Source organism: Populus euphratica, unplaced genomic scaffold (genome assembly GCF_000495115.2).
Source record: "Populus euphratica unplaced genomic scaffold, PopEup_1.0 scaffold214.1, whole genome shotgun sequence".
NCBI classification, from domain to species: domain Eukaryota; kingdom Viridiplantae; phylum Streptophyta; class Magnoliopsida; order Malpighiales; family Salicaceae; genus Populus; species Populus euphratica.
In genome coordinates this window covers 56,488-68,991 of record NW_011500099.1, presented here as the reverse complement: position 1 = coordinate 68,991, position 12,504 = coordinate 56,488, and the positions used below count along the sequence as shown (strand labels likewise).

The 12,504-nt window shown below is 30.6% G+C and overlaps 1 long non-coding RNA gene across 1 annotated transcript in view; it reads left to right on the top strand.

Annotated features, from left to right (window-relative positions):
• The first annotated feature begins 6,570 nt into the window (after window positions 1-6,570).
• The window catches only part of LOC105109404 (uncharacterized), a 9,685-nt gene continuing 3,751 nt past the window's right edge, over window positions 6,571-12,504 (top strand). The window contains exon 1 of the long non-coding RNA XR_839247.1: window positions 6,571-7,139. This is a non-coding gene — a long non-coding RNA (uncharacterized LOC105109404). The remainder of the gene's footprint in view (window positions 7,140-12,504) is intronic.

Below are 12,504 nucleotides of genomic sequence, written 5' to 3'. Positions count from 1 at the left end.
AGATATTATTGTTTTTTTTATTTTTAAAAAATTATTTTTGACATTAACATATTAAAATTATTTAAAAATAATAAAGATATATTATTTAAAAATATATTAAATTTTTTAAAAATATTTTTTAAATACAAAAACAAACTTTATAAAATTTTAAAAATTTAACCAACTACAAATAAAGCTTTCGGTGTAGATTTACTTCGATAAAAGTGGAGAATATTGTGGAAAAGGTCAAAAAAATAAAACTGCCGCACCAGACAAACACGCTCTGCAAGGGATAAAAGTTGCCATGTCAGTGCATAATGGATCAGTCAATTCATTTTTATTTTTAAAAATTTAGTTTTGACATTAACATATTAAAATTATTTGAAAATAATAAAAATATATAATTTAAAAAATAATATTTTTTCAATAATATTTTTTAAATACAAAAACAAACATTATAAAATTTTAAAAATTTAACCAACTAAAAATAAAGCTTGCGGTGTAGATTTACTTCGATAAAAGTGGAGAATATTGTGGAAAAGGTCAAAAAAATAAAACTGCCGCACCAGACAAACACGCTCTGCAAGGGATAAAAGTTGCCATGTCAGTTCATAATGGATATTCCGAATATGTTAACTATCAATGGCTGCCAAACGCGAGACCTGGAACATGGTCATGGCGATGAACTTTTAAAATCGTTCGATTATCGAGCCGACCACTCTTATATTGACGATAAATGACCACGCTCATCGTACGACCAGTCATCGTCCAATCACCTACCAGCCTGTTGGAAATTTTGTTCTCTATTTTCTAAACTTGCCGTTTGACTCGAGTATTTGGTGTCTCTCTCTCTCTCTTATATTGTGTCCGATCGTCTCGTCTTCCATTCAATCATATGAAACATACCATTTTTAGCCCCGCGGTTGAGCCGCTTTTTTATTAAACAAAAATAAATGATTTTTTTAAATTGTTTTAATATGCTAATATTAAAAATATTTTTTAAAAATTAAAAATTAAAAATACAGTGGAAAGTGGTTTTAAAAATATTTTTTAATTAAAAATATTTTAAAATATTAATTTTTTTTAGAAGTTATTAGACATAAGTATATCAAACTATTGAAATATTTATACAAAAATATTAGTTTGATATTTTTTTATATAAAAAATATTTTAAAAAACATGTTTATATATCTATAATTAGGTAGTGATAGACATGAATTTCACCTCATGAATGCTTTATCATAAATTCTAATTATATAAAAAAATCATTTTAAAAAATTCTTGGATTTTTTATTATCATCAAAATCTTTCATTTGAAGCTGATTATCCATTATAATAAAATTATTTTGAGAATTCATCACATTTCTTGCAACCTTATAAATTGTGTTACTTGAAAAAGTCGTCCATTATAATAAAATCACCTTAAAAAAATCTTCATATTTTTTATCATTTTGAAAAATCTTTACAACTTTCAAAACCTTTCATCTAGTCAGATCACCCATTATAACAAGATCACTTTAAAAAATCATTGTATTTTTCATTACTTTAAAAAATCTCTATATTTTTCATCTTTTTAAAAAATCTTTTTATTTTTCACATAGACAAGTCACCTATTAAAATAAGACCACTTTAAATTTTTTTTGCATTTTTCATTAATATAAACAATCTATGCATTTTTTATTATTTTGAAAAATCTATGTATTTTTCATCTCTTTGAAAAATCTTTTTTTTTTATTGGGTAGGTCACCCATTACAATAAAATTACCTCAAAAAAACCTTTTTTTTTTAATTTTCTCTAGGTAGGACCACTTTAAAATTTCTAAATTTTCAAAACAAATATTTAGATTTTACTCTGAATGCGCTTTCTACCCCTCCAAAGGATTCATTATTTTTCAATATGATGAGTCCATCATCTCTCATTTTTTTTTCTTTACAATACTTATTATCTAAAGTTTCTTATTAGACTTTCTATCTTAAGAATTGTAAAGAAGAAGGCAACTATCATAACCCAATTATGAGTTATTCCTTAAAATTTACCCTTTTTAAATAAAAAAAATACCGGGGGACAATATGAAGAAAGCAAGTTGATGAATCAAACTATAATTTTTAGAGAAAATTAAAGACCTAATTGTATCTCTTATGCCCCAAAATGGAGAAAAAAATACAAATTCAAGATCAAATTAATTGTTTATTGGATAAATTTGCATAAAAATCAAGTTTAAGGATATAATGAAATTTTTAATAAACCAATTTGATTTAATCATGGGCCAAATTCAATTTGAATTATGTTTAAGAATTAATTTGGATCCAATTAAAAGATTTAATTAAATGCAAGTACTTAATTATACTTTAAATGGATCAAATTAATTTTAGGGTTTAATTGGTGAAAAATTAAGTTTGGGAGACTAACTTGAGCTTAATTGAGATGATTGAAATTTTAAGAGACTAAATTTAATTTTTACCAAGTTAATTGATTGAAATTAGAGACAAAATCATAAAAAAATAAAAGTTTAGATCATATTCAAAGAGGGAGAACTAAAATGAACTTTGGTCGAAATCAGAACTTTGATACTGTTCATTTTTTTCTTTAAATCTCTAAAATGACAACTCAGGGAGGCTATTCTACAGGTGCATTTAATGCATTTAACTTTCATAAACATTGACAAATCTTGCCAACTCAATTAGTCTTTTCTTGCAGATTTGACAACTCAGGATGCCTACTTCGAGTTAATGGTTAGGATTCTTACCAATTGAATTAAGGGTTGAAAGTTTTCTCCAGTATAGACAAGATTGCTCTCTTTCACCGCCTATAAATAAATATTGATTTCATGGTCTGAAAGAGGAAAAAATCAAATCTAAAGTCAACTAAAAACTAGATTCTTTGCCTCGTTTTTGCAGTTTTTTTCTCCCTCTCTCTCTACACCATTCCAGCCACTAACCGGAGCCGCCATCAACCGGAGCCTCCACCATAAGAAGCCAACACAACTACCAATCGACAATCAAGCTGTCATCATGGTTCTCTCTCTTCTCCTTCTAGCCTTTCTCTCTCCTATACAATTTTTTTCTTCTTCCTCCCACAACAGACTTCGACCATTGTCATCTTAGCCAAAGCCTTATGAGCCACAGGATAGACATCCTTAGCACGTCTAAGATCCCTAAGCCATGCAACTTTCTCCTTCGTACGTTGCCTCCTTTTTCTTCGTTGAAGCCGCTGCCTACAAAATTCATTTTTGCATGTGGCGATAGAATAATTAGCTTGCCTTTGGGTCGGGCTAATTTTGGCTCAGTCAAAATGGTTGGGTTGGATCTAACCCAGCCCCATTTAAAAAAAAATCTCATATATTTTTCTATTAATTTTGTATAATATTGAGTTGTATATTTACATTGTAAAACATAAATACGATATTAAAATAGCTGATTTTCTCTGAAATATTTCAAAAAAAATTCAAAACATTTTCAAAAAAGAAAAAAATATTTTGTTGCATATGGTCAAATATTAAAATTTTTCCAAGCATATTTTTCTTGAAAAAAAAACAAAAATTGCATATTTTTCATGTTTAAAAAAATTCAAAAAGAATATCATAACCGGTTTATAATTATCCATTATGATTTGACCAACATGTCAAAAATCTTTTTTCAATCTTTTTTTAGGATTCGGATGTAGACTTTAATATTTAAGAGGTGTAAAATCACATGATAAAGTGCACCCATAGATAATAAAGATATAAAGTGTAAAAATATGATGTCAAAATTCAGACTTTAATTAGAATTTAACCCGACAAGGTAGAAATTTTCCTGTGAAGAGAGATCTGTCTTAAACCTTAAGAAAGACCAACAAATAGAAACCTGACTTAGAAAAAAACAATTAAACAACAATGCAGCTTAAGTATGGTATACTAGGGTGATGTGTCTTTTTCTTGCACAACCAATCTCTTACTCAAATTCTTATAAACTAGAGGTTCCTAGTGACTATAATGCTAGTTGACGACTCTAAATATTAATCATAATTTTATTATTAAATCCAAAATTTTTTTCAATACATAATACCTCACGTACCCGTGACATATATAAAAAACATTTAAGTAGAAATTGAAAATTCATACGTACATGTGATTGAGAACTATGCTTTTTTTAAAAGAAGGAGAACTATATTAATCATAATAAAAAATAAAATTAAAAAATTAAAAAAAATATAAATCAAAATATTTAATTTTATAGAATAAAATATTAAATAATCAAATTAGTCCAAAAATAAAACTTTTTAAATTAAATAATCAATTAAATTTATATATTTTATCTAGTCTAAATAGTTAATAACTTATATGTCGTGCTTTACAAATTAAGATGAACTGCGATTAATACATTAATATATGCAAAATATCTTTTTTAATATAAAATGAAGATTGTCGTGGCAAAAATAAAAGATGAAACTGACGATCATAATTTGAAATGCGGTTAAACACATCATACAAACATACTCTCCAGGGGATCCACGTCAGTGAGATAGGTTCATAATGGATCAGTCACTTCAATTCCGAATTTGGCTTGCTAATGACAGACCTTGAAGATGGTCATGGCGATGAACCTTTTAAAATCGTTCGTTTATCCAGCAGCTACTCTTATACTGACAATAAACCACCATGCTCACGTTGAACTGGTTTTTTTATTAAAATAAATTAATTATTTTTTTAATATTTTTAAATTATTTTAATACAATGATGTTAAAAATAATTTAAATAAAAAATAATTCCTACATAGATCCTGTTGAATACTTGGTGTCCAAGTCTTAATAAAACCAGAAGAAACGACCGCCAATGATTGAAAGAAATGCTAGTTTTTTTAATGTTTTTTTTTGTTTATTTGCCATATTAAACTCATTTTAAAAAATTAAAAAATATTTTTTAATATATTTTTAAATAAAAATACTTTAAAAATATCTATTATCACAATAATAAATATTAGCTTTCCATTAGCATTTTACATCATGGTGGTTGTAACTAACGAAGTCCTTAAATTCAATTAGCTTAAAAATAAAATTTTTAAGTTGAATAATAGATCAATTAATTAATTCTAATAATTTTATACAATAAAAATACTTTCTAGGTGAAGATAGCATGCGTAAAAAAATATATTTCGATAAAAGTGGAGACAGTCGTGGCGAGGATAAAGGATATAACTGCCGACAAACACACTCTCCAGGGGATCCACGTCAGTGAGATAGGCTCATTATGGATCGGTCAAGTCAATTCCGAATTTGTCTAGTATCAATGGCTGCCTAACGCGAGCCCACCTCGAAGATGGTCATGGCGATGAGCTTTTTAAAATCGTTCGATTATCCAGCCGACCACTCTTATACTGACAATAAACCACCACGCTCATCGTACAACCATTCATTGTCGAATCATCGACCAGCCTGCTGGAAACTTTGTTCTCTACTTTCTAAGCTTGCCCTTTGTCTCGAATACTTGTGGTTTCTCTCTCTTTTATATTGTCTCCAACCATCTGGCCATCTGTTTTTACATGAATCATTTTATTTTTAACTTTTTAACTTTTTATTTCCATATTATTTTAATATATTGATATCAAAATAATTTTTTAAAATAAAAAATATTATTTTAATATATTTTAAAAGTAAAAACATTTTACAAAATTATTTACCCTTTTATATGTTCACTTTAGAAATAATTTTTAAAAAATATTATAATAATATATTTTAAAATAAAAATATTTTTAAAAATAATCTTTACTAAACTTGCAAACAGTTTATTATTGTCTATGGAACATCTCAATGTCAGAACTTTACGTGGGCCATGTGAAAACATTGCTCCAACATGTATTTTTTTTTTTTTTGTTAATAACGAGATACTTATATCTCATGAATAAAATAACCAAATAAATTTTAAAAATCAACATAAAATTAATTGAAAAAACCAACCTGGGATATAATATATAAAATTAAGAAAAAAAACAGATTATAAAATTTTAAAAGATTTTAAATTGGTTTTAGATTTAAGAAATTAAAAAAATTAAACCAAATGAAACCAAACAATTTGTTTCTTAAAACAAAAAACATACTCATTACATGAGAGTCGATCTAAAAAGATTAACTAAAAAACCCACGGACGATATTGGGTTTTTAATAAAAAAAAAATGAATTGAATTAAATCAAAACATTTAATTTGAACGGGTAATTCAAAACGGTTCAATTTATTTTTATTTTTAAAAATTAACATGGTTGGATTTTTTTTTCAAAACCAAACCAACCGTTCTTACCCACGACTTCAATGGGTGGACCGTTAGCGGCGCTATTCTACTTCATTGTAATAGCGGAAAGGCTCACAACCGATGGACCGGTTGAATCATGATCTTATTCTGAGGGTTATAAAGTTGACAATCGAACTCCACAGTCTAGTTCGGGAAACCCCCAGCATCACGCCGGACGGCAACCCAAACTGAGTCACTTGAATGCAAATTCAAGTTGTTGATATCCTCAATTATGTTCTTTCAAAGCCTTACTGGCACCCCCAAGTTGATCATGAGATGCTGTGCTTAATCTAAACACTATCCAGAAGCAAAGATATTGGCCGGAAACTCTTTAATTATATTGAAAGGAAAATTGTATTCGGAAAACGGGAAATGTACAGCGAAAGCTCACTCCAAATACAACGATACGATCTCAACCCTTTACAGTACTAGTGAATTACAATGTCGAAGCCCTCTCTCTATATATAAGCGGCTGCTTGATGCTGCAGATATATACTTAAAAAGGCCGATCCCGTCGTCAAGATTTGTAGTCATAGACTCACTCATCGAAGTGGTTTCATCTTTACTGGTCTGCCCAGAAAAGCTCAATATATATAGTTTGATCAAAGAGGCTCGATGCAGAGCTCGATCGACTAGTTCCGAGTTGCTGAGGTTGTTTTCTTGACCTTGATTGTGAATTGTTCGCCGGCAGCTTGATCCTTTTCTCTATCCAAGGCAATTTCTATTACGTCGCCGACCTTGAGATGCTTTGAGCGAACAAATACAAACCAATCCCCAGAAAGGGCTGGTTTCGAACCCCCTCCTGGGGGGACTCTACAACGAAATGTCCAAACTTGGCCATCCTCGTCTTTAAACTTCAAATAAGCTTCATGGCCTCTCGGGAAATCTTTTATACAGTTTTCTGAGAGCAGTAGCCTTCTCTCAATATCAATGTCGTTGAGTTTCTTGGTGAAGTTTTTTTCCATTGCTTATCTCGAAGAAGTAGATGAGCAATTGATGAGGCAACTTGCTCTTTGCAAGAGGATTTATATAGTGCCGCAGCCTACAAAACTGTGAAAAGGAAGCGAGCGTTAAGGTCCTTGTTCTAATAAGTGAGTGGTGGGTCCACAGACAGAAAGAAAAGCCAGAATCATGCCATCGTATGTTCATCTTTCGTCCGATTGTGAATTGTGATCGAAATAAAATGAAAAGAAAAGAAAAGAAAAGAAATAATCACCTTTCGATTGATTGGTTATTTTAAAGCTCCAGAAAAGAAACATGATTAAAGGTCCCACGTTTCTGCGAGATCATCTAACATCACTATCATTTCTTCGTACGTATCGCACGATCATCTAACGAGTTCTCGGACTCCACTAAAAGTTGTCTCTCTCCACACAAACTCACACACTCACTGAAGAGATTGGCATTCACTGAAAGTCGTTTTTTAAAATATTTATTATTTCAAAATATATTAAAATAATTATTTTAAAATTAATCTGGCATAAACATATCAAAAACAGTTTAAAAACATGAAAAAATAATAATTTAAAACTTATTTAAAAAAATACAATATAAATATAAATAAATTATGATATCTATAGCTAGGCAATGTTAGACATGAATTGTACCTCATTAATAGGTTGTATATGATGAGAGGTTTGAATTAAAAAAAAATCAAGAATGCTTTACCATGAATTCTAATTATATATATAAAAAAATCTAACTAAAAGATATGAACACTTAAATAAAAAAGAATGGTTTGAATGTTTGATAGGAGAGAGGGACTAGCACCATAAATTCAAAGGTGGCTAACAGAAAGTAGGTCCACATCCCCAAGATAGAGAAAACATTAGTGAGCCATCTCCCACATGAAGTAAATAAAAAAAAAAAAAAACACAAATAAAGAAAGAAAGAAAAACCAAAGGTGGGCTAGGTTTGAAAAAAGAGAATCATGTTTCAGATTTTCTATTTTTAATAAATCAGCTTCATTGGATGTTGATCGAAAGGGCCCACGTAAATAAGTATTTAATTTATTAAAATTAGTTTTTTATACGATCAAATAATATTGAAAATATAAATACATATTAAATTAATTAAATAAAAAAATAGTATAGAGGGCTGCACATATCAAAAAATATTATCTAAAAAAAATATTTTTTATTTTAAAAAATAAAATTTTTTTTTATAGAAAAGATTAAAAAAATTATAAATAAATCAAAATAATCTTTTCAAAAATTAAATCATTACAAGATTTCACAATTTTACTAATAGACATATTCTATCAGTATGTGATTAAGAATTCATCAAAAATTTATTTACCAACGTATTCACTGACGAAATACGTCTGTCAGCTTTCCTTTCATCGGTAATACCACCATCCGTAATTATATCGGTCGGCAACACAAAAAAAAACATTTACCGATGGTTTTGCAGACCGAAATTGCACGCAAAAAAAAAAAGTTTCTCGCTTGAAATATACCATGGATAATAGTATAACATACTGACGGATACATACCGTCGGTAAAGTTATCGGTGAGTGTTTGAGATACCGACTAAAGGTATCCGTTTGTATATTCTTCGGTCATTGTGATAGGTATTGTCAAATACTGATGGATAAAGTCTGTCGGCAAAGTTGTCGGTGAGTGTGAAATACTAACCGAATATATCCGTTTGTAAATTCATGGTGAATATGGCAGCAACTGTCAAATACCAACGGATATATTTCGTCGGTAAAACCCTTTATGATTATTTTTAAATATGTTTTTAAAAAATTATTTAGAATACATAATATAAAATTATATAAATGAATAGTAATAAAAACCAATTATGCAAATAAAGTTTTTATTAAATATCAAAAACAAAAAAATAAAGTTAAATAATTTTCATTACAAACTTAATGTGTTTCAAAAAAAGTATTAAATGAACTATTAAAGGTTAATAATATTTATTACAAATTAATATAAAGGTGGAGCTAGAGGAGGAGGAGGAGGCTAGTGGTTATACTGCCAAAAAGGATGAGGCGCACATGTTTGACCACTCTATGATGCAATGGTCATGACCACTTCGCGAAGCTGTTCATGATCCACTTTTTGTTGTGTATGCTACGCTTTGAGTTGTGTATACTTTGCTGATAGGTGGTCGTATATTTTGGTGAGTTGAGTCGTGTGTTGCTGTAAGGCCACGAACTCTTTAGATTGGGTGCTCGATACTAAGTGGGAGCTCCTAACGGTTGAAACACTACGGGTTATCCGCAAGTTCTCGGCCGTAGTGTTGGAGAGCCCATAAACCTAATTTTTATCGGATCCACCAGATGATTCAACCTCCATCCGCAAATCACAAATCTGGACTGAATTCTGAACGGGTCAAAGGATTGTCAACATATCTCTCCCTTAATCGACTATTATAGGCCTCTTGAAAATAAAAAAATAATCATCATATTCAATTCAATAAAAATAATAACTTACAAAATAAAATGGTTGAACAAACATATCACGAAGTGTTAAGTATGGTTGTCAATGAACTGTTGTATCCCCTTTTGGCGATCTTGACTCCGTACGTGTATTTCTATTAACAACTCAATCGGGCTCGGCTCACATCCAAGAGATGTAGCCTATAATAAAAAAGATGAATGAACAACAAATTAATTTAACAATATATTTTATTTAAATTAATCTTAGCATCCGTTTCGTATGTGCAGTAAACAGAACGGAGCCGCCGGTGTGCGTTGTCACCGAGCCATGAATTGGCCGATTCTGATTGCTAGAACCGGATTGTGAGCATCGTTTTGAACCGCTTAGAAGTCACGTGCTCAAGATAGTACGGTCATATATCTTCCGGGATGTATATCGGTTTGAAACCCCTCCAAACCGCCATGTCGTTCCAACCTTGGAGACCCCTATCTCTCATGGTTTTTTTTACCTTTTTTTATGCTTCATACCAAAAATCACGCAACCTATGTCCATAACGAGAAATTACATTTTGAAACATAAATTTTTGTCTAAAAAAATCTTGTATTGTTTTCGATGTTACCTAGTTGCCGCGTGATTTTCCCACACACTCCTTACAATAGTGTTTTGCGCACTATCCTAGTAGAATTTATCCTGTGTATACATAATTAATTTTAAATAAAAATAATAATTTATTTACACATATATTAGTAATTCCTTAGAAATATGCTGGAAATTAGAAATTAACACCAACCTCAAATCTGTCAAACCATGCATTTATTTGAGGTATCCATTCAGGATGTTTGGATACCTGACTCCATTGAAATAATAGAATCTCCATCGATAATTTAAACACCGATGATATTACTTGGACAACCTCAATATTTATGAACCTAAAAATAAAATAAATTAATGAAATATTGATTAGTTGTTCATAAATTATGCTATAATTTAAAAGAAAATATGAAAACCTTAACAAACATACATTGAAAGGTCGTCTTTCCACTATGCCTTATATTTACAAGTGAATTGATTCCGCTGCAAAGGCATGCCACCTCTACGCTGTGAACCCACACTAGAAGAGGCAGCATCAGTTGACTGTACAAGTGGCGTAGGTGCTATCATAACCCAATTCTGGTTATTCTTCAAAAATCAATTTCTTTTTCAGAAAAAAATAATAATAATGGTTGGCAATGTGGAGAAAGTACACTAGGGAATCAAGCTGCAATTTGGAGGAAATTCAAGGCCTAATTGTATCTTATTATACCAAAAAATGGAGAAACAAATACAAATTCAAGGTCAAATTAAATGATTATTGGATGAATTTGCTTAAAAATTAAGTTCAGGGACATAATTAAATTTTTTTAATAAGCCAATTTGATTTAATCATAGGCCAAATTAAATTTCAATTATGTTTAAGAATTAATTTGGATCTAATTGAAGGATTTAATTAAGTGCAAGGATTTAATTATACTTTAAAATGGGTCAAATTAATTTTATTTGGAGCTTAATTAGTAAAAAATTAAGTTTGGGAGCCTAATTTGGGCTTAATTGAGAAGATTGGAATTTTAAGAAATCAAATTTAATTTTTATCATGTCAATTAATTGAAATTAGTGGCTAAGTTGCAAGAAAATTAAAGTTTTATAGTCAATTGAAGCTAAATTGAAGAAATTCAAAACTAAGGACCAATCTGCAAAATCCGCCACAATTTAGTGGCTTAATTGGTAAAAACTAAGGGCCAAATTGAAAAAATTAAAAGTTTAATAGTTAATTAAAGGTTCAATTGACACAATCTAATACCAAGGACAATATTGTAAAAGGCATGTAACTTTGGAGTTCCAATTGAAGTTCGTTAGGGGCTTAATTGTATTAAATCAAGAATTTAGGGTTAATTAGTGGTTTAATTGAAATCAATTGAAAGATGGAGGACTGAATTGAAAATCATTAAAAATCCCTAGTTAATCCAAAATGACATCGTTTTGAAAAAAAAAAAACAAACGACGCGTCGTTTGACATTGTTCATTGTCTTCCCCAATTTTGTCCAAAAATGCTGCATGAGTGGCTACTTTTTAGATGAATTTAATGCTTTATTGCTCTGTAAAATTTAACAAAAAGTGCACCAAAATGATCCCATTTAGTTTCTTTACAATATCAACTAAACAGTTCAGTCTGAATGGCAACGAGACGGCGCCGATGCTGGCTTAAAGAGGTCAACTTAGGCAGCCTTTTCTGCAGATTGAAGAGCTCATGAAGCACACTTTGAGCCAACGGTTGGGATGCTTCCCGACCAAATCAAGGGCTGAGTTTTTTTACTTATGTAGACGAGATTACTCCCTTCCATAGGCTATAAATAGAGGTGAAGTTGATGGTTTGAGGAAGGAGAAAATCGGGTCCAAAGTTGGCAAAAAAAACTAGCCCTTCTAGCCCCGTTTCTAAAGTTTTTCCTTCCCTCCCTCTCTCCGTTGTTCTAGCCACCAATAGCTTATTCACCACCAGCTCTGCCACAGGAAGCCACCTACCGACCACCAAGTGCCACTGTGAACTTTTCTCTCTCCTCTTTGCAGCTCCTCCCATTCTCTTCTTTTTCTTTGTTTCCTTTGCCACCGGCAACCAGTTCCAACCACCGCCTCCACCACCGCACGACGTGTTTCATGGACAGACCACCATCGCACCCGGTAGCTGCTCCTCCATCAAGCTCCTTTTTTCAGCAACTGACATGACTAAAATATTGATGTCTTCTCCCAAGTGTAGGAGTGTCGAAGTAATAAATAACTCGGCAAGACCGGGGTCGAACCACATGGAGGTTAATTGTATAAATTATAAATAACAATAATA